The following is an 18,581-nucleotide window of genomic DNA, read 5'->3' as shown; positions in this document are numbered from 1 at the left end:
GATTATCATTCGTAATAAGATTGTTATAATTATTATTATTATTAGATATTGAGTATTAATATCAAAATTATTATTTTTATCATCATCATTATTAAATCATTCATTATATTAAAAACTACTGATATTATCATTATTAGTGTTGTTATTATTAAAAACTATTATTTTTACAACTATATTATTATTAAAAGAATCATTATTAGTAAAACTATCATTTTATCATTTTTATATCTAAGTATTAGTATTATTATCTTTACTTTAACAGTATTATAATTATTAATTTTTACAGATAAAAGAGATTTATATATAAAATTATATTACATACTATATTTTATATGAAATATTGTTAATAATAATAATAAATAAATTACATATAGGATATAAAATATTTTAAGATATTATAAATAATGTTATAAACACATATAAAAATATAAATTTTAATTTTAATACATTATATATACATAACAATAAGTTACAATTTAATAATATATTATGATAAATATATATAAAAATTTGTTCGATTACGATTACACATTTTAATATATATATACACAATTGATATAGGTTCGTGAATCCAAGGCCAACCCTACATTGTTCAGTTCAATCGAATGAATATTTTTACTACAAAATATTGTATTGTGAGTTTCATTTGCTCCCTTTTTAAATGCTTTTGCAATATATATTTTTAGGACTGAGAATACATGCGCTGCTTTTATAAATATTTTACGAAATAGACACAAGTAATCGAAACTACATTCTATGGTTGGATTATCGAATCGAATATCACCCTTTTTAGTCTGGTAATCTAAGAATTAGGGAACAGAAACCCTAATTGACTCGAATCCTAAAGATAGATCTATTGGGCCTAACAAACCCCATCTGGGTTACGGATGCTTTAGTACTTCGATTTTATCATGTCCGATGAGAGTCCCAGAATGATGGCGATATTCTAGACGCGTTTTGTTAATGTCGATTACCCAGTGTTCACCATATGAATGAATTTTTAATTCGCGGGTTACATGTATTATTTTGTACTCGGGTTACGTGTACAACTAAATATCTGGAAATCTTGTGGTCTATTAAAATGATGAAAATGAATGATTATGATAAACTAATGAACTCACCAACCTTTTGGTTGACACTTGAAAGCATGTTTATTCTCAGGTATGAAAGAAATCTTCCGCTGTGCATTAGCTCATATTAGAGATATTACTTGGAGTCATTCATGACATATTTCAAAAGACGTTGCATTCGAGTCGTCGAGTTCATCAAGATTATTATTAAGTCAATTATAGTTGGATATATTATGAAATGGTATGCATGCCGTCGATTTTCGATGTAATGAAAGTTTGTCTTTTAAAAACGAATGCAATGTTTGTAAAATGTATCATATAGAGGTCAAGTACCTCGCGATGTAACCAAATGTAATGTATTTATCCAGATGGATTAGGACGGGTCATTAAATAGATTCTTATTGTAAAGACCCGTCCTTATCCATCCGGACGAAGTCTTCAACATCTGGTTCCATTGCGATGATCGGCTCCAAGTAAGGTCCTTAATATGAGCAAATGCACAGCGGAAGATTTAATTCGTACCTGAGAATAACATGCTTTAAAATGTCAACATAAAGTTGGTGAGACATATAGGTTTGATGCTAGCAGCGTTATAACAATGGACCACAAGATTTCATATATAAACATTTAATAAAGATATTCTAAGTGGTTGAGCACTTGGTAACCATACTTAACAATTAATCACGTCGCATATTCCCTTTAATATGAAATCTTACTACACCGTACCAAGTGTAGTCACGAAACGAAGTACTGTGCAACCGTTGAATACTGGTCGTCCAGTCCGGTTGGGGTTGTCAGGCCCGATAGATCTATCAACAGGATTCGCGTTTACAATACCGCTGTAAATATTAGTTACCAAGCTACAGGGAAGTATGCCAGTGGTACAACTCAACGTAGAATATATTTTTGATCACTTGTGTCCATAACGTAAGTCATTTATAAAAACAGCGCATGTATTCTCAGCCCAAAAATATTTAGAGTTTAAAAGGGAACTATATACTCACCTAATGTATTTTGTAGTAAAAATACATATAACATCATTGAATATGTGCAAGGTTGGCCTCGGATTCACGAACCTATATCAATCGTATATCTATTAACGCATATACTCGTAATTAAACAAATCTATATTTTTATTTTGTATTAAGTTAAATATGTTAAATATATCTTTACATAAATCTTCAATTTTATAATTATTATTTTAACCAAGTCTTTTAAACTTCTATTTTCATATTTTAATATTAATAATATAGATTTCACGGATAATAATGTTTGTTTCTAAGGATTACAAAAGGATATCTGTTGTAAAAATAACATTAATGTTAAAAATACTATATTAATAATATTATATAATAATATTACACATGATGATATAAATAATAATACTTAAAAATGATAATTATAATTCTAATAATAATTAGTAATAATAAAGTTAATGTAATTATTTATAAACTGATACAAGTATAAATTTTAACGAAAATACTAATAAATTTTAATATGGTAGTAATAATGTTACTTAACAATAATACTAGTAATTAAAATGGTAGTTTTTAGATATTACATATTAAGTGGTAACTAATATTTTTATTAGTAATAATAATAATAATAATGATAATAATAATAGAGTTATACCTTTGTAGTACTAAAAAGATTTAAAGTGCCCAAGAAGGGACTCGAACCCTTGACCTTATGCTCACCCGACACCCACTCAAACCACTCCACTTCTACTTACTTTTCTGTTCTATTTCGCTAGGTATTTATTTAACCCGTTCGATTTGTCAGTCCATTAACAAAACAAAATACGGCCCAATAGTTATTTATGGCCCAACAAACTTCATTGGATCTCTCGGCCCACTGCTTCACATACCCATCTAGATCTAACGGCCCACTCATTCAAAAGTTAATTTTTTTTTTTTTTTTTTTTTTTTTTGTAATCGACTGATCTGGAAAACATTGGTCCCTGTATCCAATCGATTTCCTTTCTTTAAATCTAAATAAGTGGGGTTCGGTTTTATTAAAAAAAAAAAAAAACAAACATAACATGCCTACAGCCTGTCAAGTATTATTATTATTATCTTAATAACACCAACCTCATCCCCACCTATATCATTATCGATTTCATTATTTTCGAAACAGGAATATATTTGTAACTTGTAGCATCTTCAGAAAGGAAACAGGAGGCGTATAGCAGTTGTAGGAGTAACGATAGGTGTGGTGATTCGACAAAACAAAATAGTAACAGTCGGGTGCTATGTGTTTATCGGTGGTTCAAGGTGGTGGCAAGTGTGGTTTATAGGCTGAAGTGGAAACAGTAAAGCGAGTAGCAGTAACATGATCAATCATAGCAACGATGGGCATTTGGGGTGTTTAAATTGGTGGCGGTTGACTGTGGTTGGTCGTGGTGAAGATGGCCTATGGTGGTGGTTTGTTATGGTTTGTGGTTTCGTGTAGGAGAGTGAATAAGAGTAGGGGTGCCTCGGTTTTTAATTAACCCAAAGGTGGTGGAGTTTCGGCCGGTTAAAGGAGTGAGAGTTGTCGAATAGAATAGCACAGAAACAAACCGAGGAGAAAACAAATTGGAGGTCGATAATAAGTTTCATTTTGGAAGGTGACGATGGTTACTGTGGTGGTTAGTTTGATGACAAAGAAAAGAGGAACAAAGAAGGTGAAGAGAAGTGTTTGTGGGGTTAAATAAAAATCTATCATTCTTTCCCTGATTTTTAGTAAGTGTTGAGTTATATAGAATGCGTGAGTATAATACAGCTGTAAAATCGTTTAACATTTTGTTTTGTTGTTGAAATGGTCCGACAAGAGAATCATTCATAAACAGATAATAATCTAAAACAGATATTGATGGATACTGTATTTGAACTTATCTGTGAATATTTCGATCCTAGTCATCAGATTAAGGACACAAAACACGTTTATATGCGATATGATACGTATATTAAACTGAATCGAATTACAAATAATATAAATATAATAATAGTAACAATAACACTAATTAACAATTCTATCATAAAAATCCTAATATTATTTGTAAGCTAATAATAATAATACATAAAAAAAATAATGATAGTAATAATATAATGATAACAAAAAGAATATTAGTAATAAAAAATGATATCAATTTTAATGGTATTTTATACTAATAATAATATAATTAACAAGAATAATATTATTTATTAATAATAAGGTTAGTAAAAATATTACTAATGTCATTAGTAACTATTAATGATAGAAATAATTAATAACAATAACAATGACATTAATCCTAATAACAATGACATTATTAATGATAATAATGATACTATTTATACTAATGTTAATATTAATCATAATATTAATATTAATAATATACTATAACATTTTATATATATCAAATTCTATTATATCGAAAAACATTTTAGTACGTTTGAAACTAATTCAATTAATATTATGAAATTTAGTCCCCCACTAATTTTGTCCAGTTATCGTTAGTTATCACTTGTATTGAAACATAATACCGTCATGTAAGGTATTATATATTTAATAGTTTGTTAACGTTTTTAATTAAGAGGTATAAATTATATATATATATATATTATATATATATATATATATATATATATCTATATACACATATATGTTCGTGAACCTTCAGACTTGGTCAAAAGGGTAACTGATTTTCCGAATATAGATTTCAAACTTTTTAGACTCAACATTACAGATTTTGCTTATCGTGTCGGAAACATATAAAGCTTAAGGTTTAAATTTGGTCGGAAATTTCCGGGTCGTTACAGTACCCACCCGTTAAAAAAATTTCGTCCTCGAAATTTGGTAGAGGTTGTCATAACTAACAATAGGAATGTTTTCATGACAATTATGAGGTGTTAATGAAGTTTTATCATTATTGATAGATATAGATAAAACATTTCGATCATGTGAAGCGTACGAGCGAAGCTATCACAAAAGAGAGTAAAATGAGTAATATGATATCGTTTTAACTGATGACGTAGTTACTGTTGATTTCCGGGATTTAAGGGATTTAAAGAAAATCTTACGTAATAAGATTTGGTTCTTCGGCGATTTAGAAAATCAAAATCTTCTTTAATTAATGCAATAATCTGTTCCTGATTTCTCTGTCGGATATATTGCTATAAATCCACCCCCTTCGTTTTCCTTATTCTCCACACCTTTTATTCTTTCTTCCTCTACTCATTCTTAATATGTTCCATTCAATCCTGATTCTTATTATACTTCTAACCTTCATATCTTTCATTCTTCTTTTTCATTTGCCGCCAGAAGAATCTATTCACTTTTATGATTTTCTTGAAATTATAATGTTTCTTATTCTCCCGTGTCTTTACATCGCAATACGTATTGATATACACGGTTTGTAATTTCTGGGTGATTATTGGGTTTTATATCTTCCCTTATACTTCGATATCCTTGCTTTTGTTTTCTATAATCATTATCATCCACAGTTAATACTCTCTTCCATTTACTGCGATTTATACTCCAATTTCCATTTCGGAGCTTCATTCTTTTTCTTTTCCTCCTTTTCAACTAAGCATCTTTTGTAATGGTCCGGAATTCGTAGGTATGAAATTCGAAATGAATATAGTTAGTGTCCTAAGAGAGAATTGGTAAGGGCACGATTTTTGATTTGTCAAATTACCAGAATATCCTGGAAAAGACCGAATCATCAAGAGAATATTTTCTTGATATGTTTAGAGATTGGATAGATTGTAAGAGCCGTGTAACATGGCACATGATGATGGTACTGTGAATCATCACATTCCATTAGAAACGCAACGTGACTTACTGTAATATAATGAAGTTGATCAAGTTTCATTATATTATACTAATTCACGCATCAGTTCCCAACACTGCTTCAAAACATTCATATTTTAAACTTTAAGATTTCAGAATTTAGAAACTACCACAGTTTCTTTTATGTTGTAACGCAGATATTACGGGGAGATAGATGATTGCAGATAGGAATAGCTGTGAAAATATCTTTAGAATTATGGAGAATATGTATAGCGGAAAATATGAAGATATCTTATAATATCTAAGATAAGATGATGATGAATAATATCATCTGAAAAAGTTTAGAATAAGGAGTAGGGTTCATACTGACGGTTTCAACAGACACTGAATCATTTGCATTATTTGAAGGCAGGTTCATTCCTTGTATTTGTTCTTTGTTTCCTTCACGGTTAGCCCAATCCATTTTTCAGCACTAAATTTTCTATCGAGCGTTCCTAACATTCCCTTCTTTATCATCAAACTTTTGGCCATTTAGGCCATCTAAAATTTTACTGTTTCCTCTGCATTTAATGCAGTCATATCTGAATCGTCGATTATCAATCCGAGGTGTTTTTGGGTGAATTGTGTTTTTAAATGATTAAATGCTGATGATAAAATGGCGGAGTATGAAAGGTTCCCGATAACGATGAGGAAAACCAATCGTATATATCAAAGTTATAATAAGACTTTTTCGAATGAAAGGTCGAAGTTGTTCTGCTGAAGCTGTGACAAAATTGGCTACTTTGAAAAGGAATCGTAAGGTTGTTTTTGCTAATAAATGCTAAAGAATTAGTCGCGGTACGTGTTAAACTATGACTTTGGGTTCAAGAGTTTTTCATGTGTATAGATCTTTTCTTCTGTAGATGAAGTGCGGTCGGTTCAACTTCTCGATTGAGGTATTTTCAAGAATCCTGATAGGTTTGTACGCGGATTGTAAACGTTGAGATACAAATGAGGTTTAAGATAGAATCAAGTGGCAAACTTGAAGAATTATTTAGTTTCATATATTATAATCAACATTTTAATTCATTTTAATTGTCCAAAGTTAGCAGTCCAATAGTCTGATGGTTCAATGATTTATATATAATTTAATATATAATATTCGAATTACATAATACGTATCGTGACCCGTGTACCGGTCTCAGTGTCGATCACAACTCAAAGTATATATATTATTTGAGAATCAACCTCAACCCTGTATAGCTAACTCCCGCATTACTGCATATAGAGTGTCTATGGTTATTCCAAATAATATATACAGATGCGTCGATATGATATGTCAAAACCTTGTATACGTGTCCCGATATTTAAAGGGCGTAAAATAAATAACAGAAATTTGATGACGATAAATTAAATGCGTAAAGTAAATAACAGAAATTAAATGACGATAAATAAAATTACGATAATTAAATTGCGATAAATAAAATGTAATCAGTTAGCTAGGAACAGTTAGCTGGAACAGTTAGCGTAGATTCTTAACAAAATTTCAATTAGTTAATTCGTTTGTTTCTAACAAATTTTATTTTGTCCAATGTTTTCTTCATTATGCCACTTGTTGGATTCTGATAGGTCAAAATCCAAATATGAAATGGAACGAAAATGGATTCTGTGGTGAACGTATACATATATCTATGGATACAAGTAGGATAATGACTGACTGTTGAATCAGAGTCGAAGAATGTACCGCGTAGCTGATTAATGTGAAATCTAAATATTCCTCGGGTATTACCCACCCGTTAAAATATTTTCACCATTAACAGTTTGTACAAAAGAATTTTAATTACAATCTTTATGAAAATATACTTGCATATATATTTTCTTCAGATGTAATCATGGATTTAATGAGTCAATAAGATATTAAATTTTTTTTTTGATTTATCGTTAATACTTGATTACATGATCTCTAAAACATTAAAGATCACATAATTACCATGTCGAACGAAGATAAATGAGATAGAACGATAGGTAAAGCGAAGATAATCGATATAGAATGATATGTAAAACGAAGATCATACTTGAAGTACAGATAGTGATATTGAGGTGTGTGATGTTGATATCCGAGGTACAAATTGTGATGTTGAGGTTTACGACGCGGTAGTGGTTGAGGGTGATATGGGTACTGTCGGTGTTGATGATGGTGGTACGGATTATGCTGCTGGTGCTGCTGCTGGTGTTTGTAACCTTCGCACCGTATTCTCCAAAGCCGTCACGCGAGCGCGAAGTTCGTTAACTTCTGCTAGTACACCGGGATGATTGGTGGTTGGAGTGAGCGAATGAGCAAGATCTGAAATATGGGATAGTATATAATCGTGACGAGATACTCTAGAAATGAGAGTGAAAATGGTTTCTCGAACAGGTTCGCCGGTAAGTGCTTCAGGTTCATCGCCAAGAGGGCAATTTGGTGGATGGAAGGGATCACCCTCTTCATGTCTCCAGTGACTTAGTATATTACGAACCCACCCCCAATTCATCCAGAATAGATGATGGGAGATTGGTTGATCCATTCCGGTGATGCTGCCTTCGGAGCTTGAATGAAAATCCATATCGGCATAGCTGTCATAATCTGAGGAATTCGAACTAGATGCGGAATCCATCTTGTATAATCGGAAAAATGAATTTTTGGTATGAAATAGATTATAGAAGTTAGATTTGGTACTCTTCAATACATACTTTACATATGTATATATAATACCAAAATCCCGTAAATTACGGAGAATCTTTGAAAAGATGTCAACTAAAGTCCAAAGTAACAGATATGCTAAGATATGAATTTTGTCTATACACTATCGATGCACTAAATGCAGTAAGACGTGTCTAGACTTATGAATGATAAGCAGGCAATTCCCTAAGGATGATAAGCAAATAATTTACAAACATAAATGATAAACAAAACTTTTAACATGCAGGCACGGTCGAAGTCCAGACTCATTAATGTATCCTAACAGCTACTAGTTAGACACACTAATGCAAGACCTGATTCACTAAGACCACCGCTCTGATACCACCTGTAAAGACCCGTCCTTATCCATCCGGACGAAGTCTTCAACATCTGGTTCCATTGCGATGATCGGCTCCAAGTAAGGTCCTTAATATGAGCAAATGCACAGCGGAAGATTTAATTCGTACCTGAGAATAACATGCTTTAAAATGTCAACATAAAGTTGGTGAGACATATAGGTTTGATGCTAGCAGCGTTATAACAATGGACCACAAGATTTCATATATAAACATTTAATAAAGATATTCTAAGTGGTTGAGCACTTGGTAACCATACTTAACAATTAATCACGTCGCATATTCCCTTTAATATGAAATCTTACTACACCGTACCAAGTGTAGTCACGAAACGAAGTACTGTGCAACCGTTGAATACTGGTCGTCCAGTCCGGTTGGGGTTGTCAGGCCCGATAGATCTATCAACAGGATTCGCGTTTACAATACCGCTGTAAATATTAGTTACCAAGCTACAGGGAAGTATGCCAGTGGTACAACTCAACGTAGAATATATTTTTGATCACTTGTGTCCATAACGTAAGTCATTTATAAAAACAGCGCATGTATTCTCAGCCCAAAAATATTTAGAGTTTAAAAGGGAACTATATACTCACCTAATGTATTTTGTAGTAAAAATACATATAACATCATTGAATATGTGCAAGGTTGGCCTCGGATTCACGAACCTATATCAATCGTATATCTATTAACGCATATACTCGTAATTAAACAAATCTATATTTTTATTTTGTATTAAGTTAAATATGTTAAATATATCTTTACATAAATCTTCAATTTTATAATTATTATTTTAACCAAGTCTTTTAAACTTCTATTTTCATATTTTAATATTAATAATATAGATTTCACGGATAATAATGTTTGTTTCTAAGGATTACAAAAGGATATCTGTTGTAAAAATAACATTAATGTTAAAAATACTATATTAATAATATTATATAATAATATTACACATGATGATATAAATAATAATACTTAAAAATGATAATTATAATTCTAATAATAATTAGTAATAATAAAGTTAATGTAATTATTTATAAACTGATACAAGTATAAATTTTAACGAAAATACTAATAAATTTTAATATGGTAGTAATAATGTTACTTAACAATAATACTAGTAATTAAAATGGTAGTTTTTAGATATTACATATTAAGTGGTAACTAATATTTTTATTAGTAATAATAATAATAATAATGATAATAATAATAGAGTTATACCTTTGTAGTACTAAAAAGATTTAAAGTGCCCAAGAAGGGACTCGAACCCTTGACCTTATGCTCACCCGACACCCACTCAAACCACTCCACTTCTACTTACTTTTCTGTTCTATTTCGCTAGGTATTTATTTAACCCGTTCGATTTGTCAGTCCATTAACAAAACAAAATACGGCCCAATAGTTATTTATGGCCCAACAAACTTCATTGGATCTCTCGGCCCACTGCTTCACATACCCATCTAGATCTAACGGCCCACTCATTCAAAAGTTAATTTTTTTTTTTTTTTTTTTTTTTGTAATCGACTGATCTGGAAAACATTGGTCCCTGTATCCAATCGATTTCCTTTCTTTAAATCTAAATAAGTGGGGTTCGGTTTTATTAAAAAAAAAAAAAAACAAACATAACATGCCTACAGCCTGTCAAGTATTATTATTATTATCTTAATAACACCAACCTCATCCCCACCTATATCATTATCGATTTCATTATTTTCGAAACAGGAATATATTTGTAACTTGTAGCATCTTCAGAAAGGAAACAGGAGGCGTATAGCAGTTGTAGGAGTAACGATAGGTGTGGTGATTCGACAAAACAAAATAGTAACAGTCGGGTGCTATGTGTTTATCGGTGGTTCAAGGTGGTGGCAAGTGTGGTTTATAGGCTGAAGTGGAAACAGTAAAGCGAGTAGCAGTAACATGATCAATCATAGCAACGATGGGCATTTGGGGTGTTTAAATTGGTGGCGGTTGACTGTGGTTGGTCGTGGTGAAGATGGCCTATGGTGGTGGTTTGTTATGGTTTGTAGTTTCGTGTAGGAGAGTGAATAAGAGTAGGGGTGCCTCGGTTTTTAATTAACCCAAAGGTGGTGGAGTTTCGGCCGGTTAAAGGAGTGAGAGTTGTCGAATAGAATAGCACAGAAACAAACCGAGGAGAAAACAAATTGGAGGTCGATAATAAGTTTCATTTTGGAAGGTGACGATGGTTACTGTGGTGGTTAGTTTGATGACAAAGAAAAGAGGAACAAAGAAGGTGAAGAGAAGTGTTTGTGGGGTTAAATAAAAATCTATCATTCTTTCCCTGATTTTTAGTAAGTGTTGAGTTATATAGAATGCGTGAGTATAATACAGCTGTAAAATCGTTTAACATTTTGTTTTGTTGTTGAAATGGTCCGACAAGAGAATCATTCATAAACAGATAATAATCTAAAACAGATATTGATGGATACTGTATTTGAACTTATCTGTGAATATTTCGATCCTAGTCATCAGATTAAGGACACAAAACACGTTTATATGCGATATGATACGTATATTAAACTGAATCGAATTACAAATAATATAAATATAATAATAGTAACAATAACACTAATTAACAATTCTATCATAAAAATCCTAATATTATTTGTAAGCTAATAATAATAATACATAAAAAAAATAATGATAGTAATAATATAATGATAACAAAAAGAATATTAGTAATAAAAAATGATATCAATTTTAATGGTATTTTATACTAATAATAATATAATTAACAAGAATAATATTATTTATTAATAATAAGGTTAGTAAAAATATTACTAATGTCATTAGTAACTATTAATGATAGAAATAATTAATAACAATAACAATGACATTAATCCTAATAACAATGACATTATTAATGATAATAATGATACTATTTATACTAATGTTAATATTAATCATAATATTAATATTAATAATATACTATAACATTTTATATATATCAAATTCTATTATATCGAAAAACATTTTAGTACGTTTGAAACTAATTCAATTAATATTATGAAATTTAGTCCCCCACTAATTTTGTCCAGTTATCGTTAGTTATCACTTGTATTGAAACATAATACCGTCATGTAAGGTATTATATATTTAATAGTTTGTTAACGTTTTTAATTAAGAGGTATAAATTATATATATATATATATTATATATATATATATATATATATATATCTATATACACATATATGTTCGTGAACCTTCAGACTTGGTCAAAAGGGTAACTGATTTTCCGAATATAGATTTCAAACTTTTTAGACTCAACATTACAGATTTTGCTTATCGTGTCGGAAACATATAAAGCTTAAGGTTTAAATTTGGTCGGAAATTTCCGGGTCGTTACACTTATCTTCTTCAAAATTTCGACGAAAAATTATTTTAAGCGGTTAAATTGATAGACATCTATAATTTTCTGGTTCGTAGTAATAGTTGGATTTGTTAGTGGCGAGTTGTGGGCTTCCGATTTAAATGGTCCTGGCTACCTGCTGCATCTATTTGCTATTCGAAACGTGAGCAAAATCAGAAGTCTATTAATTTGATAACTTATATAATTTTTATCTTTATAACTAATAGGATATTCAGTGAATGCATCGAGCAAAACGTTCACCACCTTTCATACGTTCACCACCTGTAATCCGATCAAGACATCTAGCCAATATTATCGCCATTGATTTTTCTTTAGAATCATCATCTAGTAGAAGAAGTACTCCAATTCAAAAATCCAATAATGCATTTTTTTGAACCCGACTTCACAATTGAGAACCCGGAGGATATTCAAGGACAATTCCAAGATCCTGAACCACTAATCATTCCTCCTGAACTACAAACTGTTAAATCAGAATCCTCTAGTGATTCGTATTCAACAAATTCAATTATGGAAGTAACGGAACCTCAAAGTATGGAAGACCGAATGAGAGCCACACGCACTGGCCAAGGTCACGCCATTATTCGACCAGACATTAATGCGCCAGATTATGAAATCAAAGGACAAATCCTACACATGGTAACTAATCAATGCCAATATAGTGGTACGCCAAAAGAAGATCCAAATGAACATCTTCGAACCTTTAATAGGATTTATACTCTATTCAAAATCAGAGAAGTTGAGGATGAATAAATCTATCTCATGTTGTTTTCCTGGACTTTAAAGGGAGAAGCCAAAGATTGATTAAAATTTTTACCTGAAGGAGCGATTGACACATGGGATGTTTTAGTTGAGAAATTTCTTAAAAGATTCTTTTCGGTATCTAAAGCCGTAAGACTTCAAGGAGAAATTGTTACATTCGCGCAAAAGCCAAATGAAACATTATATGAGGCTTGGACAAGATTCGGAAAGTTGTTGAGAGGATGTCCTCAGCACGGTTTAGACACTTATCAAATAGTACAAATATTCTACCAAGGTGTCGACGTTGCTACACGAAAAGACATCGACACAGCAGCTGGCGGTTCCATTAATAATAAAACTGCTACAGAAGCTCACAAGATAATTGATAATACAGCCTCCCACTCTTATGAGTGGCACCAGGAAAAAGATATTTTTCTTTCATCTAAAGCGGCTAGAGCCGATTCTAGCCATGACTTTGATTCCGTTTCCGCAAAAATAGATGCTTTCGAGAGACGAATGGAAAATATGAATAAAGATATTCACGCAATACGAATCAGTTGTGAGCAATGCGGTGGACCACACTTAACGAAAGATTGTCATATTGAACAAACGATGGAACATCGTGAGAATGTTTCCTACATGAACCAAAGGCCGGGAAATAATTATCAAAATAATTATCAACCGCCAAGGCCAAACTTCAATCGAAATCAAAACATTCTTTACAATCCAAATGGACCCAACAATAACTCATATAATCAACAAGGTCTGAATAACCAACAAACTCAAAACAACAATTTCAATCAACAAAGACCTAGCTTGTATAAACTACCACAATAAACTGAAGAGAAAAAGTCAAATCTAGATGAAATGGTACAAAAGCTAGTTGAATCTCAAACACAATTTATTGCAACTCAAACCCAAACGAATGAGAGGTTTGATCAGTCATTTAGAACTCAACAAGCTTCCATTTTGAATCTAGAAAAACACGTAGGTACTCTTGCTAGCATGATGAGTGAGAGGGAACAAGGGAAGCTACCGAGCAATACTGAAGTAAATCCTCGGAATGAGAATGTTAATATGGTGTCAACAAATTATGAAAAATCAGCACCAGAAGATGGGAAGGTTTTAGATGTGAGTTACAATGAAGAAGTTATAACACCACCACCACCCGAGTATGTAAAACCAGTGGTGGCACCATACCGACCACCCATCCCGTTTCCAAGAAAAGGAGTTGAGTATGAGCAAGTGATAGGTAATAAAGGTTTTGATACCTCTGGAAAGAAGAAGAAGAATAAGAAAGTACAAGAAATAAAAACCGTAAAAGTAAACCCGGTGAAGACAGTTTCACCAAAAGTTTCACCCAGGTTGGGTGATCAGGGTGAATTTGTTATTCCTTGTCTACTTAGTGATTGTGTCATGTATAATGCACTAGCAGATTTAGGTGCAAGTGTGAGTGTTATGCCTCTTTCATTATATAAGAGATTAGGAGTAGGTGAGCTAAGTCCAACGGAAATGAGTGTTCGACTCTTTGATCAAACCATTAGGCACCCAGTTGGAATTGCTGACAACCTACCCGTTCAAGTGGGTAATTTAACCTTTTTAGTCGAATTTGTTGTCATTGACATAGAAGAGGACTCAAACATTCCTCTAATTTTAGGTCGACCATTCTTAGCGTCCACCGGGGCGTTATTTGATGTAAGAAAGGGTAGAATGACACTTATTGATGGCGAAAAATTAATCACCATTGTGATTCGAAAGTCTAAATCTCCACCAACCAAAACCGTTGAACCAATAAAAATGATCGATGAGAAGCATATTGTTTTACCAACTCTAACGGTAGTGCTTAACAATAATAAAATGCCTAAGTGTGGGGAAGATGAAGTAACACCTAATGATGACTTGATAACAAAGAACCCCGTTGTTGATACGAAATTAAATAACCCCGTTATTAACAGTTCAATGAAGAAACTTATTAAATGGATTCTTGATGCTAGAACCAAGGGGAACTTTAAGTTATATAACCGGTTAGTATCCAATCTATCGCCTAAAGAAAAGGCAAAACTAGTTGAATTTATGGATATTACACAGGAATCCGACCAATGGCTTAAAGCAAAAGTCACAAATATGCAAGTTGATTATGGTCCAAAAGAAATTGACGATGAAGTTAATCACAATTTCAACACCACAGCTACCTAAGTGTGGGGAGATTCAAAAGTACTAAAAAGAAAATGCTGTCTAGAGTTAGTTGTTCTATTCTCGTGTAGTTTCCGAGAATGGAATCCGATTGGTCTTTTCCACTATCAGACACTAAAGAACTAGTTTTCTCACCCCATTCTAAATTTTTTGTAGGTTTTGTATGAAATTAATACGCTTTTTAAATTTATGTTTTGTTTGAATTTAAAAACAAAAATTTACTTTATTTCATTAAGTTTAAAAATATGATTTCTAAAATTCGTCGTAAGTTAAAGACTAGGTCATGGAACCGAAATTGCTTTACCCGAGGGCGGGGCAAAAAAAAATTTTATTATCATTATTTTAATATTATTGATCTAAAGTATACCAATATATATATATATATATATATATATATATATATATATATATATATATATATATATATATATATATATATATATATATATATCTTTGTAGTTTATTTTATGTAAGACAGGGTAAAACAGTACACTTTCAAAGACTGACATTAAGTTCAGTAAAAGCTACTAATTTTGACAATAAGACGCAAAACATATGTAAAATTACAACAAAAGGAATGAACGATGAGGCGCGCCATCTATCATTCGACGAGCTTAGTAATTACAAACTGGGTATTTTTAATCACTTTTCTACACTAATCACCCTCGTGAATTTATAATTATAGTCTGATTTCATGCAAATGAGGGCATTGCAAGATCTCAAGTGTGAGGAAGGGTTATAAATTCTCTCGGGTTTACACTTGGTTTAATTGCCAAATTTTGTGAAAATTTGAAATTTTTTTAATTAAATGAATTCAAAATCATGTTTATACATAATTATGAACGGTAAAACTAGATGTTAATACCGAAATTATTGTTACCTCGGAAAGGACATAAATTGAGAAACAACCCAAAACGCTAGAATTCATTTAAAATGGAATAAAGGAGAATAAAAAGGCAAAGAAAAAAAAATAAAATAAAAGCCAAGTGTGTGGAGAATGTACCAAGTTATTCAAATAAAAACCATCTATCACATGTTTCTGTAAAGTTATTGCATGTGCTTTTGTTTTAGACGATTTTAATCAGTTTTGTCCGATTTTTTATAATATATTTGAAGGAAATGTGCCACTTGATTTAAAACGAAGTAAAGTCTTTCGGAAAAAGAAATGAAGGAAGTAAAGTCTTTCAAAAAAGACACACACTTCTTGATTTAGGTTAGGAAGTTGTCGTCCAGACCAGTTGTAGAGTCTACGAAAAACCTTAAAAAGTTTTCTCGAAAATTAGCTGGAAATCCACAGACCTCAGCATCAAACAGGGTCGCCAAGTGGTCAGACTTATCCTAACCATGAGATGATCTGTCTCGTAAAATGGGGAGGGCGTCGTGCCAATTAGCTTGATAAGACTAATGAATCAGACCCCCAGAAAGGATAATCTCCTTAAAGATTAAAAATCAGCATTTAATCCTGATATTACTCAATCCTTGTGATTGACTTTAAATATTGAGAATTACAAACTCATGGAATTCAATGATATCTAAACTCGAGCTTGAACGAGAAAATATTTTGATCAAAATTAAAACCGATTTGTTTTCTAAAAACCTATTTTCAATGCGTTCATTACCATTGAACGTAAAATCCTGAGAATTTATCAGAATTCATTAGGTCACCTGAACCAAATTGGGTGTCAACAGTAAGAACGGTGGTTGCATAGCATGGTCGAAGACAGGACCTTGTGCCAGATCGAAAAATTATAGGTTGATCTTTACTATTTCTCCTACAAAGGATAGTAATTGCATCCGACATATTGTGGACCATGAACATCTGCATGTCATTAGACTTTGCCTTAACAGTTGCTTGTTCAACGCTTTCCTTTACAACCGGACGGTAGTTTACCGAAAAGTAATATACGAAGCAAGTATATTGGACGTGTGCTTTCCTAATACAAGGTTAGCAATTGGGTGACAAAAACCGCAAGTTTTGAGCTAAAACTTTAAAATCTGAAACCCACAAAACCCAAAAAAACATTTTGCAAACACCGGTGAAGGGTTATTCCAGAAAACTTATCTAGGGTAAAAGCTAGAATGAATTTTTAAAAGATCAAATGTTTTCATAAAGATCCAATTTCCTTAAAAGATCTAAATTTTTATAGTCATGTGGGACTGTAAACCACATCGTTACTATCATTGTTCATACCGATGTATCAGAATCACTGATGTATATAGTGTGAGAATAAAAAAAAGTGATTCGAGTGAAGTGTGATTTTAATTTCAAGTTCTGTATTTCTTGAGGACAAGCAACGCTTAAGTGTGGGGATATTTGATAGTACTCTAAATGAACATAAATTTAGTATCAATATCCTTCCAATATGTAAAGCTTTTAGTTACTATTGTTCTATTTTTATGTAATAATCGTTTAAATAAATAAGTGCGAAAACAAAAGAAGAAAACGATGATTTGAAGACGCAAATGACCAAAAAGCTAAAACGTACAAGTTACAATCCAAGTGGTTCAAATTATTGATGAGAAACGTCTAAAAATTACAAGAGTACAAGCCGCGGAATGCAAAGTACAAGATATCTAAATGTACGAAAGGACGTTCGAAACTCCACAACCGGGACATAAACCAAGAAGAAACGTATGACTCAACGGACCTAAAATTACAAGTCAACTATGCACAAGAATATAATATAATATAATATATATATATAATTAATATAAATTATATATATATATTTAAATAAAACATCGGCAAAGAAGAAAATAAACTGATGTTAGCTGTCACAAGCGGCCATGCGATCGCATGGCCTGGAGGCTTTATCTCCATGCGATCGCATGAGCCCAGAATCCTGGCCAGGTCCTATAAATTGCAATGTTTTCAGCCGAATTTTACACACTCTTTTCATTCCTTCTTCTGTAAACATAAATATATTTATATTATAATTTTAATATAAGTTAATTTTAATAATAAAGTTATGGTTTAGTTGGGTTATTGTAAGAAATATTTTACGGGTTTTAAAGTCGAAACTCTGTTCGTGTAACGCTACGCGGTTAATCACCACTGTAAGCTATGTTCTTCCTTTTTAAATTAATGTCTCGTAACTAAGTTATTATTATGCTTATTTGAGCCGAAGTAATCATGATGTTGGACTAAAATATCAAGATGGGGTTATTGGATTTTGTACCATAATTTGGATTTGGATAAAAGACCGACACTTGTGAACATTGGACTATGGACTATTAATAGATGGGGTATTGTCTAATCGAATGACAACTCGTTAGAATCTGTCAAACCTATCTTCAAATTATTTAATCTAATAATTATTAAATGATTATGAATGTCCTATTTAGTGACGTTTATACGACATCTTTTACAAATCATTTAAT

This window comes from Rutidosis leptorrhynchoides, chromosome 3 (genome assembly GCF_046630445.1).
Source record: "Rutidosis leptorrhynchoides isolate AG116_Rl617_1_P2 chromosome 3, CSIRO_AGI_Rlap_v1, whole genome shotgun sequence".
Taxonomy (NCBI): domain Eukaryota; kingdom Viridiplantae; phylum Streptophyta; class Magnoliopsida; order Asterales; family Asteraceae; genus Rutidosis; species Rutidosis leptorrhynchoides.
Note: the sequence above shows the minus strand (reverse complement) of the source record.